Source organism: Onychomys torridus, chromosome 11 (assembly GCF_903995425.1).
Source record: "Onychomys torridus chromosome 11, mOncTor1.1, whole genome shotgun sequence".
NCBI classification, from domain to species: Eukaryota; Metazoa; Chordata; class Mammalia; order Rodentia; family Cricetidae; genus Onychomys; species Onychomys torridus.
The window spans coordinates 37157362-37180752 of NC_050453.1; the positions used below are offsets into that span (position 1 = coordinate 37157362).

At 41.8% G+C, this 23391-nt stretch overlaps 1 long non-coding RNA gene across 3 annotated transcripts; it reads right to left on the reverse strand.

Moving 5' to 3' along the window:
- Positions 1 to 15586: 15586 nt before the first annotated feature.
- On the reverse strand, positions 15587 to 23289 carry LOC118592968. Of its 3 annotated transcripts, XR_004946176.1 has the most exons (4): positions 22944 to 23289; positions 21851 to 21930; positions 17914 to 18024; positions 15587 to 15974 (listed from the first exon to the last, which is right to left on the reverse strand). It is a non-coding gene; the product is annotated as an uncharacterized LOC118592968 (long non-coding RNA). The 3 variants fall into 3 exon arrangements; XR_004946175.1 differs by lacking the exon at positions 17914 to 18024; XR_004946177.1 differs by lacking the exons at positions 17914 to 18024; positions 22944 to 23289 and adding an exon at positions 22807 to 22932.
- Positions 23290 to 23391: the final 102 nt, after the last annotated feature.

Below are 23391 nucleotides of genomic sequence, written 5' to 3' on the forward strand. Positions count from 1 at the left end.
GAATTTCAAGAGAAAGCCTGGTAAAGATGGCTAGGCCATGAAAAGCCAGCCACACCATGCTGAGGAGTTATGTCTTTATCCTAAGGGATTTGTATGTTTAAAGGCTCGTTCTGATTCCAGGATGGAGAACAGGTTAGAGAATAACAAGGTTAGAAGCAAGACCAGCCAGTAGACTCTTGGGATGATCCTGAGTATTAAAGATGGACTCTTAGCCTGGGCCACAATAGCAGAAGCGGAAATTAGCCCAGATCCAGCAGTGCTTAAGAGGGATCACTGTCAGATTTGATAGGCACCAGCACACATCTGGGAGAACTTAAGTCAGCAAGCCACAGAGATGCTTAGACATCTATGTTTATCACTACCCTATTCAAAACAGCCAGGAAGTAGAGCTGGCCTAAGTGTCAATAAGTGAATGGATGAAGAACATGTAGCACACTGGAGTTTTATGCAACCATAAAGGAAGATGAAATCATGACTTTTGCTAGAGAACAGAAGCAAATGGAAATCACGGTAAGCAAAATAAGGCTCAAGAATACCACATCTTTCACATCAGAACCTAGATTTAAAATTACATATGTGTGTGTGTGCGCGCACCCATGTACATACTCGTGTAGAAAGAGCTCTTAAAGGAGGTAGAAAATAAGGTAATTGAATGCATGTGGCAGTATTGAGGTTGGAGTGTTGCTGAGAAGATGACTCAATGTGTGAGCACTTGATTAGTGAGCACGAGGACCTAAGTTCAAATCCCCAGAAGCAGACCCTGGTGCAGGGCCTTGAGAAAAGCCAGATGCAGTAGCCCACATCTGCAATCACAGTGGTCCTCTTGGGGGATGAGAGGCAGAGACAGAGGAATCCCTGGGAGCTCACAGGCCAGCTAGCTAGCCTGGCATATGCAGCAGGGAAAAACAAATCAAAACAAAACAAGATAAGCAAGCCTGTCCAAACAAGGTAGAAGGCAAGGCCTTACACCCAAAGTTGTCCTCTGATCTCCACACACACACTGTGGCATATTCATACCCACAAACACCCATGTGTGTGCATGTATACACAAACACCCATGTGTGTGCATGTATACACAAACACACAGATAACACCAAAGAAAACCAAGGTTGGAAGTAACTGGGAGAAGGAAGAGAATGAGCTGGAAGGGAAGAAGAGCAGGCATGGAGAAAGGCCATGGGGTTGGGGGCGGGGGGGACAAATGAGAATAAGTAAAGTATATGACACAAATGTCTGAACCCATTTTGTATGTTACTTTGTATGTTAACCTAAGAAAAAACGTTTAAAGATTGTAGGAGGAAGAACAGCTTGGAGGGAAAAGCAGGAGAGTTTGAAGTGATTCAGCTAAGAGGAAATAGTCAGGAGAACGGTGGGTGTATCCATTTGGGAAGTGCAGGTTTGGAAGTAACAGGCAAAGAGATGGTCACTAAAGCCGAGGGAGCATGTGGGCCCACTTGAAAGTGTGGAGACTGAGACAGGAGGAGGCCAGGACCTGGAACAGAGCCTCAAGAAAAGGGGATGGTCAGTTGATGGGCTGAGGAAGTAGTTCAGTCAGTAGTGTTTGCTTAGCACGCGCTGAGTTTCATCTCTAACATCATCTAAACAGGGTGTGGTCACAAAGGCCATTACTCGGGAGACGGGGGAGGCAAGAGGATCAGAGACTCAAGACCATCTTTAGCTGTGAATTGAGTCCAAGGCCAGCTTGGGATATATGAGACATTATTTAAAACAGAGAAAAGAAACAGAAGGAAAACACAGAGGGAAAGACAGGGGAAAAAGGGACTATTTCACGAGACTGTGAAAAATAGTGTCAAACATTGAGAGATGAAGAAATCAATGAGAGCTATCCCTAGGGTTTCTCATTAGGAAGTTTATTGGTGGCCAGGCGCACGCCTTTAATCCCAGTGCTTGGGAGGCAGAGCCAGGTGGATCTCTGTAAGTATGAGAACAGCCTGGTCTACAGAGCAAGATCCAGGACAGGCACCAAAACTACACAGAGAAACCCTGTCTCAAAAAACAAAACACAAAAAAGAAAAAAAAAGTTTACTGGTGCCTTGGTGATAAAAGGTTGAGAGAGGTATTGGAGAGGCATAATCTGAGATGTGGTAGGGAGGACTGGGAGCTTGAGAAATTGTCTATATAGACAATTCTGTGGCTGACACGCAGTGTAAAAAAAAGAGCAAGGACCTGGGAGAGCTTTGGTTTACTTGTTGGCTTGTTTGTCTACCTTTCGTTTCATAAGCAGAGACTTGGGTATTTTAAATCCCGATGAAAGGACTGAGTAGAGAGGGAAGAGAGAATTACAAACGAAGAGTTAGAATTCTGCTTAACTTGGGTGGGTGGGGGGTGGGGGGAGGATACGAAGGAGGGGCCCAGCTGTAGCTGTAGCAAAGAGGAACAGTCCCATGGTGTGGTGGGAAGTTAGGCTTTGGGCTGTGGCAGTGGGAAGTCTGGAAGTTGAGGTGCTTACCATAGGGTGGCTAATGCTTTCCCTGCCAGTGGGTGTTGAGTCATTTGCTGAGAGTGAAGAGGAAGTGACAGCGTGGGTGAGAGACATGGATGTTGGAAGATCAGCGGAGTGGAGAAGACAGTTGAGTAGCTGTGGAGAATGGAAGGAAACATGTCACAGAGCTGCAGCAGGGGCTAGAGGAAAGGCAGAGAATGGCGCCCCCGCTGTGGCAAACACTTATAGCCAAGTCTCCTGCTGACACCCAGGAGCTTGCCTGCAAAGTCCCTTATTCTGTTTCTCAGAGACATTGGGGGTAGGAGGAGATATATACACAACATACATCAGCTACTTGACTGAAGAGAGCATAGATAAATCGTTCTTAGAATCCATCCTAAGTGCTAATGTTTACAGTGGACACAATCTACACAGCTCTTCAGTACGTTCTACTATCCCATCAGTATAATTGTTACAAAAAGCATAAAAAGATAAATTTGCCAAAAAGAAGCACAGACTCTGGAACTAGCCAAATGTGGGGTTTGGTCCTAGTTGGTACATCTAGCCAGCCATGTGATCTAAGGCAAAAGACAATCGTGCCTGTGAAATGGCAATACAAATAATTGCTTCTTGAAAATGGTATATTTGGTAGAATAATATCTTTTTAATATTGAATTTCTTTTTGGTTGAGACTAAATCTTGCAATATTGCCCAGACTGGCCTTGAACTCCTGGAGTTCAAGAAGTGCATGTGTTCGTGCACGTGTGCGAGCCAGTGTGTGTGTGTGTGTGTGTGTGTGTGTGTGTGTGTGTGTGTGTGTATGTAGGGGGTGGAGTCACTGGAGAGACATCAGACTCATCGGAACTCAGCCTGCAGGATGAGGAAGAGTTTAGCAGAGTTAACTGTTAGTTACTTATTTCTCAGTAAGAACTTCACAACTTCACAGTCAAAACAAACACCCTGTCCCCACATTTAGGAAGTAGAGTCTGAGAAGAGCTTAACTGGATGGCTTTAGCTCTAGGTCTCTGATAAACTGATTCCAGACACCTGCAGGCTTCACTGCAACTGAAGCTTTTGCTTCCAAGCTGACATGCATGGTTGTTAGCAGCTGCCCTCGGTTTCTTCCCACATGGGCCTCTCTAGAGGAATATGTAGAATATGGTAGCTGGCTTCCCCCACATAAATGATGTGGGGGGGGGTAGAGAAAGGGAGAAGAAAGGGGAAGCAAATAATTGAACCCTTCCAAGTTGGTTCTAAACCATGGTTTTGGTCCAGTGAGATGGTTCAACACATAAAGGTGCCTGACATTCAACCTAAGGACCTTAGTTTAGCCTACTCTATCTTACATGAATATAGAATCTACGTATTTAGTGTAGGTTCCAACAATAGTAAAAGTACAAAAAATGTTATGATTATTAAGTTTTCTATTAGGGGGAAAGTACCTTTCTAGATTCAAGACCTAAAGCATGAGATACAGACATTTTGAGAGCTAAACATCATATTTAGTCCACCTTTGTAACATTTATTAACAACCTGACAAATGTAACAACCAACCACTGTGACCCACACACCTGCTGAGTTACTCAGTGATGGATCTAGATTGGCTGTGACCATTCCTTCTGCCTTCTCTTTGTAAAGTCCTCATAACCTAAAGATATTCTTTCAAATATGAGTTACCCTGTACCCGAGTGGCAGCCCCTACCACTGCCTTCCTTGAAGGTCCTAAATGGAGTGAGTGGCTTCTGCTAAAACTGAATTCAGACTTCACACCAAATCTGAGCTGAATGGCCTTAGAGAAGAGCCCAATGTCCTGGGAGGCTCTTTCTTATCAGTGGGTCTGTTGGGAGGATTAAATGAGATAAAACACAGTGAAACATTTAATTCAGTGCTTATCCTATGTTTAAATGTCATTTTCCTCTTCCTTTTTCTAGTAAGATATAATGCCTCCATCATTCTCTGGTTAAATGACTACCAATCATCCAGGCTTAGGGTACCTGCTATCTACCACATGATACTTCTTTGTAAGGTGTTAAGGATTGCTTTGCACATATTAGAACAAATGCTCTACCATTGGGCTCCATTCAAGCAAATCTATTCTGTTTTGTTTTGCTTTGCTTTTGTGTTGTTTGTTTGAGATAGAGTCTTTTTCTGTGGTCCAGGCTGGCCTGTTTGTTTGTTTTAGAGTCTCCTTGTACAGCCCATACTGGCCTAGATACTCATAATCTTCCTGCCTCAATATCCTGTGCACTAGGACCAGCGTGTTCTATAGTTTGGTATTATTTAGTGATTTTTAAATTAACTGTGTTTGTTTACTTTTCTTTATTTAATAAGGGTGTGTGGCCTAAGGACAACATGCAGGAGTCACTTCTTCCACCATGTGGCTCCTAGGGACAGAACTCAGATCCTTCAGCTTGACAGACAGACAGTGCCTTCACCTGGTGAGCCATCCCTCCAGGCCAGTTTTGCTTTTGTTTTTCTGTGATGGTGGGATGAACCCAGGGTCTTGTGCATGCTGAGCACACGATTTACCCTACGCTGTATCCATGGCCCTAGCAGATAATGCTAAAACGCTCAGTGAAAGTATGCAGTAATGTCCTCGCTATTTATTTATTTATTTATCTATCTATCTATCTATCTATCTATTTATTTATTTATTGTTTATTTATTTATTATTTATTTATTTAGTTAGTTAGTTTGTTTGTTATGTTTTGCATTTTCTCAGTAGCTAAGCCAATCTCCCTGGATACATTTCTTAAGGGCAAGAACCATTTCTTATTTATGTTTTTTGTTCTCTCTAGTGCAGTGGTTCTCAACTTGTGAGTCTTGACCCTTCTGGTCAGATATCAGGTATCTTGCATATCAGATACTTACATTACAATTTGTTACAGTAGAAAAATTACAGTTATGAAGTAGCAATGAAAATAATGTTATGGTTGGGGTCACCACACCATGAGGACTTATTAAGGGTCACAGATTAGAAGTTGAAACCAGTGGTGTAGTGCCTAGCAAAATGATGATGCACAATTTATTTTTCTTGTTGCTGACCAAATAATATGATATTCGAGGGATAAATCACGACTTTCAATGAAGTAAATTAGTTGGAAGGAAAATGATATTCCAGAGACAAATCATGTGACTTATATAGACTTTTTATCTTACTGTAGCTTTGTGCCTTTTCTGGAACTCACTTGGTAGACCAGGCTGGCCTGGAACTCACAAAGATCTGCCTGCTTCTGCCTCCTGAGTGCTGGGATTAAAGGCGTGCACCACCACCGCCTGGTGGAAGTGAGTTTATATTCTCTATTCAACCATGGGGAGCAACAAGGTGGAACATTTAGATCCCTAATAATACCAGTGGGACAAAAGACCAAACAATTGAATACCCTTGCTCCAGTAGCATCTGAAGGTCAAAATATCAACCCTGGATCAATTCAAATCAAGTCAATTAATTTCTCCATGTCTAAAACTGGGGTGACTACTTCCTGTTTGAATTAGCAGTGCTGTGACTCTTTCTTTTAACACTTGTGCTCGCTGGCACTGTTCTTCATTCAAAGGCGCACGCACGTCCTGTGTGTTAGTTATGATGCTCTGATAAACACCATGTCCGAGGGAACCTGCAGAAGGAAGGGTTTATTTGGGCTTACAGTTCCAGAGGTAGAGGAGTCCATCATGGTGGCTAATTGGCAGGCTTGGTGGCTGGAGCAGCAAGGGGAGAGCTCACATCTTAAACCACCAACAGGAAGCAGAAGGAACATTCTGGGAATGGCACATGGCTTTGAACCTCAAAAGCTGCCTCCAGTGACACAATTTCTCCAGTAGGGCCATCCATACCTCCTAAGCCTACCCAAACAGCACAGCCAACTAGGAACTAAGTATCCAAATATGTCCCCCAGTGCGGACGTTCTCATTCAAGTTACCACACACGCCGTCACAGAAATGCCTGATCCCGCACAGCTGTTTCAAGACCTTGAAAGGTAGACAGGTTGTGACCCGCAGCGGGCTCTTGGTGTTAAGGATGTGTACTGCATCAGTTCTCCAAGAGATTGATTCTGGACAATTCAAGCGCAGTCAGTTTTTCTAGAATCACCTCTCTCCCTTCAAGCTGTGTTAATAAGTTGGGTCCATCCTTCCAGTATGTTCTTTCCTTGGTGGAGATATTTTCTGTGATGACACTGTCTACTTCTGCAGTCTGGCTTCTATTAAAGGGAGAAGGTAATTATAGAATTATCTACTAGACTTATCTACCAGGATGAGATGGGGGCTCAGGAAGTGGGTGGAGAGATCTGTCATGCATGTTACTTGTTACATATTTTCTTTTCTTTTTTTTTGTAAGTGAAGAGTTTATCGGTTTGTTTTTAGACAGAGTCAAAATGTTCCCATATCAAAACAGCCACATCAAGGCAGCCACATCAAGATGTTCCTAGCATCAAAATGACTACATCAAAGCTGCGTGTCAACAAATTGACGACGACAAAACAGCATGCATCAAAATGGCTGTATCATCCATTGGTACCGCCTTTGCCATCAAGGGAATGTGTCTAGAATATGACACTGTCTATGGTAAGATAAAAATAAAAGGCTGAATTTCTTTTCATCAGCGCTTTTGCTTTCATCTGGAAGCTAGACTTGCCCACCAGGTGCTGTGTGACAAAGGCATCATTCCTTATTCCTAATGACCAACACCTCCCATTAAAAAAAAAAAAAAAAAAAATCAGGGGCTGGCAAGACTGCTCAGCAGATAAAGGCATTTGCTGAATAAGTCTGGTGACCTGAGTTCCAACCCCACAACCCTCATAAAGATGGAAGGACAGAACTGACTCCACAAAACTGTCCTCTGACCTCTACAAGTGCACCATGGTAGACACCGTGAGGCATATACACATACCATACTAATACTACATAAAAATTTAAAAACTAGCTACAAATTTACAGAGATAATCCTGCTTTTAGCATAGGAATTGTGAAATTCCCATACTAATTTTGTAATCATGCTTTTACACTTTGTTCTCATCACAAAGATCTTTTGGAATTATCTACTAAGAATCAGCCAACAAAATTTATGCCAAGGCTGAGGCAGACCAGAGCCGATCTTTCACTGCCTCCAGCTTTGTGTTCAGTCACAAGCCTGGAAGAACCATAATGCATGCTAAACGCCTTGATCTGATGTTTTAGCAGATACCCAGGTAGCTTGCAAAATCTTCCCTGAAATTTTCTGGTGTGGGAAACCATTCTATCTCTGTTTCTCCAGCAAAGTAAGCTTGGAGATTGGGGAGAATCTTGCACTGAGTATGTGATATATAGTGGACATGATTTTTGGCTCTAACTTAATTGTTGAGTGAAACTTTCTTGATTTTTGAGGTATCACTACCTCTTGGCTGGCAGCTCCATCTCAGTCCTTTTCATGTCTTGCATTTTTCTGTCTGACCTTTAAATGTTGGAGTATTTTGCTTCTCAGACCTGGAGCCTCTTCTTTAAGCATAACTTTACATAACAGCTCATGGTTCAGAGAGGATTGCCTAAGATGTCTGGAGAGCACAGCCTCTATCTCAACTTGTTCTTGATCAGCTTGTTATGTTTTCTTCATGGAATTCTCTATAGTGTAACCATATATTTTGTTCTTATTGTGTTCCCTGCTAGAATATACAGAGCAAGAGTCTAACTCTTTCCTTCTCCATTTGGTCTTCAGGAATTACTGTGGTACCTGATGCAAAGTGAGCTCTTCACAAATATTTGCTGGAGAGAATGGCTTCAGGCTTTTTGAAGGAAGAACTCCATTAATGAATCTAGAAGTTTCTAAATCATTAGAATATGCTGTTGTTTAGAAGTATTCCATTCATAATGACCATACATATGTATATAAACTAAAAGGAGTGATATGTAAAGGCAATAACTTGTGGATATTTTGAGACTTCATTTGGACATAATTGTATTGAACTTACTACTTAGATTGTTTCAACCTGAACACTATAGTGACTGTCCATCCAGTTCAGGGACTGGTCATCAGAGCTAAAGGTATTCTTTTTTAAAAAAAATTTTATTTGTTTATATATATATATATATATTTAAGATTTATTTATTTGTTATGTATACAGAAGAGGGCACCAGATCTCATTACAGATGGTTGTGAGCCACCATGTGGGTGCTGGGAATTGAACTCAGGACCTCTGGAAGAGCAGCCAGTGCTCTTAACCTCTGAGCCATCTCTCCAGCCCAAGGTATTCTTTTATACAGGACTTTAACATAAAATAATGATTTAGTTGAGAAGAAATAATCACATGGATTGAAATGATGATATCAAGGAAAGAAACAATGAAAAGAACACAAAATCATTCTACTTAAGACATGATTGGACAATCTGGGAAGAAGACAGGTGAGGAAGAGTGGGAAAAAAGGCTGAGCAAAATGCCAGGAGGCTTACACTTAGCTTGGTGGGAATAGAACAAGGAAATCGTGTTTCAATTTTAAATTGGCTGCGGAAGAGCCCTGCATATTTGCCATAGAGCCCCCACCACCCCAGAATGGCAAACGCTATCTTTGAATTTCCAGGAAGTGCCTACCACACACAGCTGCCTCTCATGCATTTGGGGTGGGAAATCAAGGAGGGGCTGCAACCCAACCTTGGGTTAGTGCCAAAAGAAGATAAAGGAACAGCTGCAAGACACAGAATGAGGAATGGGAACTCGCAGAGGCAGCCCTCAGATCCTGAGGCTGCCACAAGAATGTGCAGCTTGGAAGCATTGCCTGGAGTTTAGGGAGAACTTTCAGCTTTCTTCTAAGACATGCAATGGTTTTTCTGGATGAGTTCCTGTAAACTCTACAGAAAATCCTCTGACAGTATGACTCTGGCGATGCTCTCAATTGCTCTTTAGCAGAGTCTTAATGAAAACGCTAGGTAAGGAGCCATGTGATAGACAATATGTATTATCCATATATTGAAATCTAGTCACCCAATGTGTATTAGGAGTCAGTTTGGGGGAGGTAATCAGGTCAGGAGAGTGAGGGCACCATGAATGCCATTAGTGCTCCTGTAAAAAGGACTTAAGAGGCCCTTTTGCTATGTGTAGATACAGTGACAGATATGTTAGTAACCAGGAGCAGAGCCCCAGCCTGACCAGAACATGAACAAGCTAATATCCTCATTTAGGACTTCCTACCTCCTTGTGAAAATTCAATTTCTGTTGCTTATAAGTCATCCAGCCTTACTGTTTTAGCAACCTGAATTGGCTATGATAACTAGTATGAATTCCAGTTTTGATTTAATCCTAGCCTCATTGTTCCTTGCCTTCTATTTCCCATGTGATTCTGTACTTTCACCCTAGACTTTGCTACCTATGGTGGTTTGAAAGAGTATATCCCCCATAGGCTCAGATGTTTGAATATTTGACCCCAGCTAATGGCACTATTTGAGTAGGTTTAGAAGGTGTGACTTTGCTGGAAGAGGATGTTATTGGGTGTCTTAATTAGGGTTTCTATTGCTATGAAGAAATACCATGGCCATAACAACTCTTAGGAAAACATGTAATTGGGACTGGCTTACGGTTTCAGAGGTTTAGTCCATTATCATCATGGTAGGACATGGCAATGTGCAGGCAGAGCTGGTGCTGGAGAAGGAGCTGGGAGTTCTACATCTTGATCTGTAGGCAACAGGAAGTGAACTGTGCCATTGGGTAGTAGCTTGAGCATAGGAGACCTCAAAATTCACTCCCACAGTGACACACTTCCTCCAACAAGCCCACAGCTACTCTAACCAAACCAAACCTCCTACTAGTGCCATTCCGTATGGGGTCCATCTTCTTTTCATCACCACATTGGGGGTAGGCTTTGAGGTCTCAAAGCCACATGCTATTCCCAGGTTTTTCTCTCGGCTACTTGCTTGAGGTTCAAGATGTCACCTTCTCAGCTTGTTGATCCAGCCACTATACCTGTTGCTTGCTGCCATGATTTTCTGCTTTTAATGAACTCTTATCACTGGGGAAACATAAGCCAAATAAAGCTTTCTCTGTCTATATAGCCTTAGTCATAAAAAGTTACTAATCTACTACCCATACTAATAGGTCACTGTTCCGCCATTTTTAAAATTGTGTGTGTGTGTGTGTGTGTGTGTGTGTGTGTGTGTGTGTGTGTGTGTGTAGGTACATGTGAGTACCATGGCACATGTGTGATGGTCAGAGGATAACTTGCAGGATTCTCTTCTTTTACCAGGTGAGTCCTGGGGATGGAATTTGCGTCACAAAGACTTGGCAACAAACTCCTTTGTCCTCTGAGTCATCTCTTGAGGACCTAGGTTTTAGAAGTTCAAGCATGACTAAAACTCAATCCCCACTTTTGCTGAGTTACAGTTCAGTGGGAATACATAAACAGACAATTACAGTGTAATACAGTAAGTGCAATCTATAAAAATAATCATGGCTTTTATGAGATTATAAAAGGGAAGTGCTTAGTGAAGTCCTTAGAAGTGGGTCAGTGTTTTGAATAAGCAGACAGGCGAGGCAGGGCTTAAAGGATATGAAGAGTTAAGCAGAGATTGGGAGGGCATCTAGAAGCGGGCTGGAGGCAGGAGGAGGAAATGAAAGGGGAGACATACCTAGAAGGGACAAATTTCTATGCAGAGGCATGGAAGGAAAAAGGACAGACCATACAGGGCCCACGAGTGGGCTCTAGTTGTTAGAGACAAGGCTTGGCTATAAAGAAGGATAGAGAAAAATGTCCAGGCTAGGTTGATGAACTCAACCTAATATTAAAGGCATTCACCACCTTGTCTGCAATATGGAGACATTGACAGGGCTTTAGGCCATGAAGGAGCATAGCAAGATCAGAGTTTTAAATAAGTTACTTCAGTGTCTGAAGACACTTACTAGTAGGGTATAGTCACACTCAATTTCAGGTAGAAAAGCAGGGAATTTGTTCATTCATTGTTCTGGTCTGGGTGAAAGCTGAAGAGAGCCTATCTGAAGCATGAGTAGTGAAGACCAGGAGGAAGGAACAACTCTGACATCAACAATAGATTGGGATGGAGGAGACGATCCAAGAGTTCCTGCCTGGGTGACAAGTGTGGGTAATGGGCTCCTGAGTTAAGATTGTGTTAGCAGGAGGGAGAGAGATGTGTCCAATGGAGAAAATGAGGAATTCCATTCTGAAGTTGTTAAGTCCCATCTGCCTTTAGATGAGCCAGAAAAATCTAGAACTGAGAGGAGAGTTACGGACTGAAGGCATAGCACTGGAATTCATCTCTGTACAGGAAATATTTGAAATACCCAGGGCACCTCGAAACAGTTGGGGGACAACCATAAGGTGAGAAGAGTGGTATTCAGGGAAGATTCCAGGGTGAAGGTAAGACCACAAAGAAGTCTGAGATGAATGGAGGAATGGCAAGTGTGTGGTGTCAGTAAGGCTGTCCTCGAACCCCTGGCCTCAAGCAGCCTTCCCACATCAACTTCCTCTACCTGTGGCTACAGGTAACACTACTATATCTAGCTTCAAAGATAGATTTTAAGGACATGACCAATTATGCTAAATGTAATGTAGGGTGTAGTAATACAGAGCTTAAGAGACTTTAAATGTATCTACTTAAATATCATTTTGACAGCTGGAAGAATATTCAAACAAGATAAGGACAGTGCCTGAAGAGAAATTATTGACCACTCTCACATACAAATATAGAGACATAAAAGCTAAAGAAAGTACTCATTGAAAATACAATATAATTAAGGAAGACTTAATGCCAGAAGTGAATGTTATTTTATTTTTGAAATCTATTAATGTCACTCACTGACATCAAAGGGATAAATTTAAGTGATTATCTCAGCAAATACAGGGAAAAAACCCAGTAATATTTAATGCTTACCTTTTGATTTTAAAGTATGTTTCTTTGAAAACTAGAAATATAGCAGATCATTCTGGATATATTTAAAAGCCTGGAGCAAATATTGCAAAATAAGAAACATTCTTGCTCAAATCCAGGAACAAGATACAGATACGGATCTTCAATATGGCTCTGAAATTCCTGACCAATGCAGTAAGACAAGAAACAAAATGCACAGGCATTGAAACCAAGGAACAAAAATAAACATTATATGCAAATAATATAATTTTGTCTATATATTTGAGATAATCCTTTGAGATTTATCAATACTTATAAGAGTTTTTCAAGGTTGATGGACCCAAAATCAATATTGGAAAATCAGTAGTTTCAGCACAATTGCAATGACCAATTTGAAAATACAATAACACCATCTAGTTACACCAAATGCAATAATGTACCAAGAAACAAATATGGCAAAAAAATGTTGAGCACACATATGCATCTATGTACCAATAAGACATTACTTATGATTTAATATATATGCCATATTCATGAATAAGAGAATATTAAAGAGGATGTAATCTTCCCTAGTTAAAGTATAAATTTAATGTTTTATAACTATGCAACAAGGTGGTGTGTAGAGTTGGGTCAGTTGATTTTAAAGTGCTTTGAAAAGGAGTAAGGAAGAATTAAAACAATTTAGTATCAGTACATAAAGGATAAATGGTCTAGATGGACATGAACAATGTTGGTGTGGACAAAACCTTGATAAGCAAGGCAGTGTGTGTGGGGAGGAAGGTGAGATATGCTGCAAATGGTTGTAGTTCAGTTCACTGTTTGTCCAGAAGATGAGATTCTAGTCGCCTGCGATAGATAGGTATTGGCTACTTTTCTCTTTGTTGTGACAAAAGCAATGCAAGGAATGGAAGGTTTGTTTTGGCTCGCATTTTGAAAGTACAGTCCGCCATGGCAGGGAGGGCATGGCTACAATGGCTGGTGGTACTGCTTCTGTCTTCATGAAGCACAGAGAGATGAATGCTGATGCTCTGTTGGCTTAATCCTTTATTTCACCAGTCTGTGTTCTCAGCCCCTAGGATGATGCCACCCATATTTGGTGTAGGCACCTCAGTTTAACCTCTCTGGAAACACCCTTACACACATGCCCAGAGGTGTGTCTCCCAGGTGATTCCAAACCTCGTAGCACTGACAAGTTTAATCTTCACAACTTGCCAATCAGATGAATCGAAGACTTCAAAGTGAAAAGCAGAATAAAGCTTACAGAAGATATGTATGCTTATATGATTCTGGAGGAGGGAAACTGTTTAATGTATAGAAACTTAAAACAAACAAACAAAAAACAAAGTCAAAGTGTCTATTTAACATTAACATAATGTTAAAAGACCAAGAAAAAAAATCTGCATTCAATAAACTTAAAGAAATGAAAGAAGAAAACCTCCACTTAAGAAATGAACTCAGTGGGTGGTGGCGGCCCACGCCTTTAATCCTAGCACTGGGAGGCAGATGCAAGCGAATCTCTGAGTTTGAGGACAGCCTGATCTACAGAGCGAGTTCCAGGACAGCCAGGGCTAGACTGAGAAGTCCTGTCTCAACAAACCTCCTGCCCTCATAAAAGGGAAAAGAAATGAACTCAATAGACATGTCTAACTAAAAATGTCCAATAAATAAATAAATAAAATAAATAAGGGAAATGCATAGAAAACATTGAGATTTTCTACCTCAGCCTAGTCAAAATGGCTATCATTAAAAAAACAAAAGAGCCAGGTGGTGGCTCACTTTAGTCCCACTAAATTTCAAAAAGAAAACAATAATAAATGCTGAGGGTGTGTGCGTGTAGTGTGTGTCATATGGTTGGTGGGAATGGAAATTAGTCCAGCTACTGGACTCCAAGAGCGCACACCACAGAGATACTTGCACATCATGTTGATTGCTAGATATAGAATTAGCCTAGAAGGCCATCAACAGAAGGGTATATAAAATACACACACACACACACACACACACACACACACACACACACACACACACGAGTATTTTAGCAACAAAGAACAAAATTGGTTTGAGAGAAAATTGATAGAACTGGAAACCATTATACACAAAATATAGATGTTTTTTAAAGAGACATAAAAGAAGAAAGGGAACGATTTGTAAGAAGAAATGAACCACAATAAAAAGAAGGCGAGATAAGAAAGAGGAATGGAAAGTGAATACAATAAAAATATATTACATACATGCATGACAATATAATGAAATACATTATTTTGTACAACTACTACCTGCTAATAAAAAATTAAAACCAACAGGTTAGGCCATAGTAAGTATATAGGGTAAACTTACAAATCACAGAAGACCAAATTGCAGAAAAAACAAAACAAAACTGCAAAGTACATGATAGGCAATTCAAACAATACCGAATTGACAGTAGCACATCAAAGAAAAAATGTAAATTTTTAAGTTGAATTGCTTTTCATGTATACTCATGAGAATCTAAAAAAATTGAAAAAAAAAACAAAAACAAAAAAAAAAAAACAAAAAAAACAAACCAAACTGATGCTTAGAAGAAACTCAGCACCTGTAACTTGAGACAGCTACACTGGAAAAAAAAAAAAACAACTCGCCAGCATTTTGTGACAGTGAATATATGTAAACTGTACAATATGCCAATTCAGTTTTTCATTTAAAAATGTAAATCTACAAACAATGAGAAGTGCCTTAACTATGCTTACTTCTTTGTTGTTTGTGAAAAAAAAAGTGGGAACTCAGTAGCAGACCATGGATTCTTTTATGATAAAAAAAAATTATACAGCATTTTAAAGGAGTGCACTAGGACCATAAGTAATAACGTTGATAAACCTTGAGAATACTGCACACAAAAGGTAAAGTCTAGGATATGTTTTATATGCATATGCTTAAATTTTAGACAGACACAGGTGAAAAATTCAACAGGAAAAAAATCATCAAAGGATTTGCATGTACACATACATCCACATGTGTGGGAGAAATACACACCAACATTAGAACAGCAAGGACATCTTGGTAGCTAGAAGAGGAAGGTATTGTTCAGAGTACTAAGGGGATTTCAACTTTAACACCTAATTTCTCTTTTAAATATCTGAAGAAAAAGAGTTACCAGAAGGTAAGGAGGTGGTGGAGACAATGAGTACAGTAGATGCTTTCAAAAGTTCAGAGAGAAAAAAAGACAAGAGAGACTTATGGTGACTTCAGGAAGGTACTAGGTCAGAAGATTTATTCAACCAGCACTCCCCCCACCCCCACCTCTGGAGCTTGCTAGGACCGAACCCAGGGCAAGCACTCTACCACTGAGCTAAATCCCCAACCCCTCACCAACACTTTTTATTATGATTTTGTTGAGTTAAATCACCTATTGTAGGCCAAGGCTGCTCAAATGATGGCATTTCCACTGGTCTTTCCATTCCTTCAGTCTTCTGATGGCCGATGTGATTTTGACAGCAGAAGTGCTGTTCTGTTATAGGTCCAGGACCCACCAGCCACTGTTTTCATGAAAGAACCACAGGGCCAGAGGACCGTGACCATTATTATCTTGGTCTTGCCACAGAGGAAAAAGGATCCTGGTGTGCTGGCTGACTCCAATTTTTGTTACCATCTTCTGGAGAGAGGCACCACAATGATGCCGACCTTCTTGGGGCTTTGAGCTACGTCAGTGAGTGACCCAGGCTTGGTCTCGGCAAGCTATTATGACAATTTAAACAGAAAGAAAAGTTAAAAAGAATTATATTGTGGATACCCATGTACCTACCACTTATTCTCCAAATAGCATTTGGCTTTACTTGGTTTGTTATGTATACTTATCTATCCATATCCACCCATCCATCCTTCCATCTATCCATCCAGCTAGCTTGTGTTCTGGATGCATTTCAAGGACAGTTTTGAGCATCTGTGCACTGAATTGGTCCAAAGCTTTTTGATAAGATGATAACATGAATTCAAAGAAGGAGCCATTATTGAAAGCACAAGGAAGAGAAAATAATTTTTTAAAACTTGAGAGAAGTAGGAGGACCTAGACTTTGTAAAAAAAAAAAAGGGAGGGTGCAAAAGATGGGAGAGGTAGGGGGATACTTAAGGAGATCTTGTTTGGTGCCCTTAATTTTTCTTCTAGAAGTAGGAGGCAGAAACATGTTCAAGATGAGAGTGGACCAGGTCTAACAGACAGAGGCATACATGAGGTATGTTCAGTGGAGGAAATGGGACAGGAATCATCAATGAGAGCTAAAGGATTGGGGGCTTCCAAGGGTTTGACTGAGCTTGAATCTCTAGCAGCGCCATTTTAGCAGCTGGCGTCCATACACGTTCCTTCTAACATCTGTGTACTTCCTTGACCCTCTGACCTACTCCAACCTGCTTCAGTTATCTGCTGCTTTCTAGAACACACTGTGTGTCTTGCCATACATCTTAGGAACCCCAAATTCCAAAGTCATTTTCTGACAACTTGTGTCTAGACTTCAGTTTTGTGCTCCCAAGAATATCTTTTTGAGACCAAAGGACCAAATGACCACCACCACCAAAAAATTTCTAGGCTTATAACTGATATCTTGGCACCTTTTTACAAAATGAAAGTAGGTCAATGTAAACTACACATACTGACCAGTTATTATGATACCGTTCTCAAGGTACCAAGAGGACAATGGAATCATACTTTTTAAAAATTTCTCCTTTAGGGTTGTTGGGCTCTGATTTTTTTTTTTTAACTTCATTTTTCCCCCCCTGAAGACCCATGAGAACCATAAAGCTAAGAAAGAAGTCATTTGTTTGGTTAGGGGGAAATAACTTGGTGTCTGTAGTTACTAGAATAACATAGAAACTAATTTGCTAAATACGACCCATCTCTTGCATTGTGTACTTTAATAGATGCTGTCACTCTGTATTCCAAGCAGAGCTCTACCATTCAACAGATGTGTACAGGAGCATATAAAACAACAACAGAACAAAACAAAACCAAACCCCGCAAAAATGTAATAGTTTTATATTTGCAGTTTCTGGAGCAGATTCTGTAGTTGTAGTCTCTGGGGTGGGGGATCATAACTTTGTTGCTTTTCCAACACTTTGCAATGAATTCTTAAATTACACAGGGTGGAGTTGGGCACCTTATTATTTTCAGTGCTTAAGATCTTAAGAGATTTTAATTAGACCCTGATGTCAGAGGCCATTGTGGTTCCCTCTGTTTTTATCCTTTTTGAATTCCTGAAGCTGAATGCTGAGGTGAGGTCATAATTTTGAAAGGAGTTTCTGCCAAGAAGAAGTAACTGGTGGAAAGCTGTTTGTCTCTGGCATGCTCCATGGTTTTTCCAAACAGCACCGTCAGTGGCTGCTACACGTAGTGGCTTTCTCTTAGGGTTATGTACCAGAGGGTACCCTGGCTTCCTTCCTTCTCTCTGTACCCTCTCTCTCCCTCCCTCCCTTCCTTCCTCCCTCCCTCCCTCCCTCCCTCCCTTCCTTCCTTCCTTCCTTCCTTCCTTCCTTCCTTCCTTCCTTCCTTCCTTTTCTGTACTAATAAGCCTACCTACGATTATGTAGCTTCTGGATTTTTAAATCACTGTCGCATGCTGCTGTGAGGCCCCAGCTCCCTACTTAACAACATTTACTCTCTGTAGCGATCTGCTTCCAAACATACCTTACAGCTCAGCTATGGTTTTCATTCATCTTTCTACCAAGAGTGCAGTAGGATGAGCGGCAGCTACCTGACCACCTGAGACTTGCCATCACATACTCTGGAACAGAGGGACTGGAAAGGTAGAGAGAGAGTTTCTCTGAGACGCAGAACCCTTTAAGGAATTAAGGAACGTAATTTTCTTTTATTATATGAGGTTCTGCTCACAACCCGGGATGCAGGATGCTCTCTTGATGAGGGATCGACAAGGTTGAAAAGGGGAACACACTGAGCAATGAGCAACAGCTGAGAGCTACAAAGATAGGGCTGTGCTCATGTATAAATAGAAATGTTGCTGTTGCCCTGATGAATCAGACCAGATGTTCCTCTGATGTCTCTGTTTGGTCCTTTGGTTAAAAAAAAAAAAAAAAAAAGCATAATTTTGCTAAAATTATATGTGGGGCCAAGAATGTGGCACAAATGCTTTAAGCTTAAGTAATATGTAAGAGAATAAACTTGCTTTACTTGAGAAAACCTTCATCAATAAGGAAAGTAGCTATTTAGAAAGGGACAGAAAAGGGTGGGAAGCACTCACGCTTTGGACTGGATAGGTTGAGATTCAGAAGACTCAACTCTGACTTCTTCCTATGTCTCTAGTTATATGACCTTGGGCAAGTCTAGTTATTTCTCAGGACCTAGATGTGTTTATTCTAATTCATTTCAAGGTGGGATCTTACTGTATGGCTCATGCTGGTCTCCAACTTAGGTGATCCTCCTCAGTAGCTGGGACTACAGGCATTCACCATCATACCTAGCAAGGTATGTTTATTTTCAACTGAGGAGGGGCAGGGCATAAAATGAATGGAATGACTGGACTGATTAAACTGGTTTTTAATGTCTTTTGCAGTCCCACATGTCTAAGAACCAAACAAAGTTTTCATTGTCTCTTAATCTAGCTTTTTGTTTCCTGGTTTCTGATATCAATGGAAGTCTGATATGAGAAAGACGTTGTAGGGGAATAAACATGTGTGACACAGTCTCTGCCTTCATGGTGTTTAGAGCCTCTTATGTGGATATTAAGAGTTACACAAAAAACTATACCACAATATTGATTATGATTGATCTCAGAAGTGAAACAGGGACAAATGGTATGGGAACTCAGAGGTCATTGCTAGCTTGAAGAATAAGGAAGGACTTGATTGAAGCCAGCAGCATTTGATGAGGTTGCTTCCTTGAAGGTAGGAGTAAGGAAAGATCTGGGTATTTTGGGGCAGTGAGCCATGCCAGTTGGATGCATAGAGGCAAGGAGGTCCCAATGATATTGGGACCACATTTGAGTGGTCCCTTTAAACTTGGGAGGGTTCTGCATTTTTCTTTTGTAGGCAACAAGGACTTTAAAATTCGTTTTAGATGTGATCTGGTCTGAACTATGCTTTATGATAATGCACCTATATGGAGGTAAGATAAAACTGTTAAGTGGAAAGTCCCCAGAGGAAAGAGGACAGCTAATCAGGTCTGGGGTGAGAGGGTGTCAGATGATTAGTTCTGAAAGTTTGAAGTCAAACCTACTTGTTCCTTTCTAACAAACTAGAGATGGGATGGCTGTTTGGGTGAGGGAAAGGGAGAACATAAAGAGATTATTTGGGAAGCATTGAGTCTGATATCCAGGAAGTGGCATCTTGGTGGATGCATTCAACATTTATAAACTACTAATTGGACCTCAGCACTGCAGATGGGTTAGAGATGGGTATCCCAAACTCAACCCTATTCAACTGACACTTAGAGTCGTACAAGTGCTTGGATTATCAGGGAATTAGAGATATATGGGAAGTCTGAAAACATTCCCCTTATGACCGATACTCTAGAATGCAATCAGGAAAGTGCTAGGTGCCTATGTTCAAGAAGAAAGGGAATACTGGAAGGGAGTGCTGACATGCCACAGCTGAAAAGTTGGCTTCCTGTTTATGGGATTATTTGTTGAGAGAAAGGGGGAGGGTATAAAAAAATGAGGGACCTCCTGAGGTATGTGCATTTTCTAACAAGTGGATGGGGAGATGAACAAGCACACACCTACCCTTCAAGTGGTGACTGCCAAGATCCAAATCCTCATCTCTCCTTAAGATTAGTGATATATACTCACAACCAATGTTTTAGAAATCTCAGACTGTTCCTAGATTTTGATTTTTGGATCATCACCTAGGTAACTCCTCCCCTCAATCCTCACATCCTTCCACAGGTTCCCAATTTCAGTTCCCACTTGTCCCAGTTGTTGGGTTTGACTTTGGGGGCTAAGAGTTCCAATGACTATGCACGTGCTGATCATCTCTAAAGGTCTCCAAAAGAGAGCAAAGCAAATGGGAGGCCACAGGTGAGGACATGAATCTCCAGCTCTTTTGTTGTTCACACACCAAGGTCTGTCTGCAAACTAAGATTTTTATCGCCCAAAAGTCTGTCTTCACCTTAAAATCCGGGATTATATCACAGAGATGCCACAGGTACAAATTCAAGCAGCATTAACTATGTCTACCAATACAAATTGGTTTATAACTTTTTTCTATTTTTTTTTAATGATAATCACTTGCAAAAATACACATTTTCCACAAATATCAGAACTCTACCTGCAGCAAAACAAAAATCCTTAAGAATGCAGATTTATTAATAAATTTAAAAATTAGGCTACTAAAAGTTTCCTGTTTGTATTTTGTTCAGAGTCAAGTAGCCAGGCTGGTCTCCAAATCTCTACGTACCTAAGGGTGACCCTGACTCCTGATCCTCCTGCCTCTAACTTCCAGTAGGCATTCTAGGTATATGCCATCCTGCCATTTAGAAGGCTGGCATTTTAATCTAATTATCTTCAGATAGATTGTTTAATATTACTCCATGCTTCAACTTGTTTCCCATCGGCTAAAGATGATTTTTAAAATTCTGCTTCTGTCACAGAAGTATTTACTGTTTATGTTTTTAAAGTATTTTCTTTTAAAGCCAGAGACATTAGATAAATTCCAGACATATATTATTACTTCGGTAATTAGATGATGACCTGAAGCTAGACTGAGCTCAGGATGGCAAAGTGAAGTAGGGACCAGCACTTTAGTGGTCTGGAGAAAGACAGTGGGTTATTAAAAAAGCAGGATTGATTGGGAGTTTGGCAGAGCCTTTTTCTTAACATGGATGATGACACCGACAGCAAATTCTGAAAATAAGACATTCTGAATTTTATGTACCACTCCTAATGCTGCTTCAGGGATAATTGCTTGGGTAAATACATGCCATCTATATAGTAGATACTCAAATTTGATGTCCGATGCTCATTTTCACTTACTCTTGAGAAATCAACAATAATTTAATACAAATGAAAACCCTATGTTGAGGGTTTTCTCTCCCTCCCTCCCTCTACTGCAAAGGAGCAATGTCCTTTCAAAGACCTTTACAAATTGGAGATGGTCTGGGCATGGTGGTTCACACCTTAAGTCCTAGTACTCAGGAGGCGGAGGAAGGTGGATCTCTGGGAGTTCAAAGCCAGCCTGGTCTACAAAGCAAGTTCCAGGACAGCAAGGGCTGTTACACAAAGGAACCCTGTCTTGAAAAAGGAAAAACAAACAAACAAACAAAACAAAACAAAACACCACCCTCAAACAAACAAAAAACCCCTAAATGAACAAACAAAAAAACACCCACCACCACTACCAAAAACCAAAAAATTAACAACACCTGCCCCTCTCCCCCAGTTTTGCCGGGCCCTGTAACTCCTTGATTCAACACCTCTCATTTACTAAAGAACGTATGATGGTCTGGAACTGGACCACTGACTATGCAGTCAGATGGCAAGCAAGTGGGTTTCTACGTACTGGGAGGGATCACTCCATTACACTGCCAAGCAACAGATCAACAAATCTAATCACAGAGTTCTTGAAGGATCAAAGTGGAAGAAATCAGCATCCTTGAGAGCTTGTAGATGTACCTGCTGCACCAGTGGTTGCTTTGCCAGGTCCTGTTTGCACCTGTCCTGTTTGTCCAGGTCCTGGACTGTCCTGTTTGCACCTGTCAAACAAAAAGCAGGATGAGAGGATCTCTAGGGTCACTTCTTGCTTTGAAATGCTATTACTCTAGGTAAGAGTTGGGAGAAAATTACAAAACGTATCTTCCATAAAGCTCAAAACACACCAGAATGCCAAAAACTACATTGGCCTCTTATAGAGGTCTTGCTGTTCAAAGTAGAGAGAAAGAGGGCTGGTGTGGGTTGGGGCACAAAACAAAAATCCTCCCTCAAAAGATTTTTTTAAAAAATAAAGCAGCATCTAATTACGGAAAACTTCTGCTCGGTTTGAAATAGCCACGTTCATGAATTGTTGAATATCTATGATGTGCCAATACAATTTAAATTTCTAATGTTCTATTCGAAATTATTACTATTATTTTGCCTGCAATCTCTTGGGTGGACACAAAATGAATCCAACGTTAAGGAGGCAGACAGTTTACAAATAAACCAAAAATAAAACACAAGTGAGACTGTTAGAGGAAAAGAGAAAGCCAACAGATTGCACAAAGATCAAAGGCAAAAAAAGAGAAGCTTGTTTGGTTAAAGCCGGGGCTTTGGGGCATTTCATGTACTTGTGAGGCCCGTCCATCCATCCACACCACACATCATAGCCAAGCTATTCTAAACTGATGACAAATCCAGCTCCAGGGCGGACAGGGCGCAAAGCGGGGGATCTCGCACTGATCTCAGAATCCAAGAACTGGGTCCAGATCTCCCTTCTGGAAGAATGATGGCGTTTCCCCTAAGACGGCTGTTAAATACAGCGGGGTCTTCAATTTCTTCGTTCGAGAAGAAAGAAGCGTTGGCCCAAAAATCAACAGGGAAGGGGCTCAGAAAAAAAGGGAAGCGCCTTTCCCATCTTTTTAAATTTCCCGCACCCCCTTTTCTCTCCGCCTCCCCACACCGTCTCAGCCTCCAGCAGCAGCAGCAGCTCAAGGATCCCCGCACAGAGAGCTGGTCGGGCGGGACAGTCTTAGGAAAGTGGGCGGGCCTGGCCCGATGAGTCTTTCGGTACCCGATTTTTGCTGTCTTCGGCGGCAGTTCCTCCTCCGCTCGGCTACTGGATTGCACACGCGGCCGTGCGCTCGGCTCTCGATTGCTCCGGCCTATCACCCTGGGATGCCGCCTGCCGCCGCCGCCGCCGCCGCCGCCGCCAGCGCCGCGGCTTGCCGGGCTTGTGGGTTTCTCAGAGGAGCGCGAGCCGGAGCCCGAGCAGCGGCCGGAGCGGCGGCCTGAGAGTTAGCGGGCCGGCCTGCGCGTTCCGCAGGAGCAAGGAGACGCCAGGCGGACAGAAGCCGGGCCGGGCGCGCCCCTCTGGCTGAGGGAGCCGGGCGCTCTGAGCCCCTGCGGCGGCGGCGGCGGCGGCGGCGGCGGGAGCCGGTCAGAGGGGGCGGCCCCTGGCGGCGACGCCCCCGAGCCCAGCCCTGCCTGGCCGCGCTCCATCCTCAGCCCGAGCCCGGGCG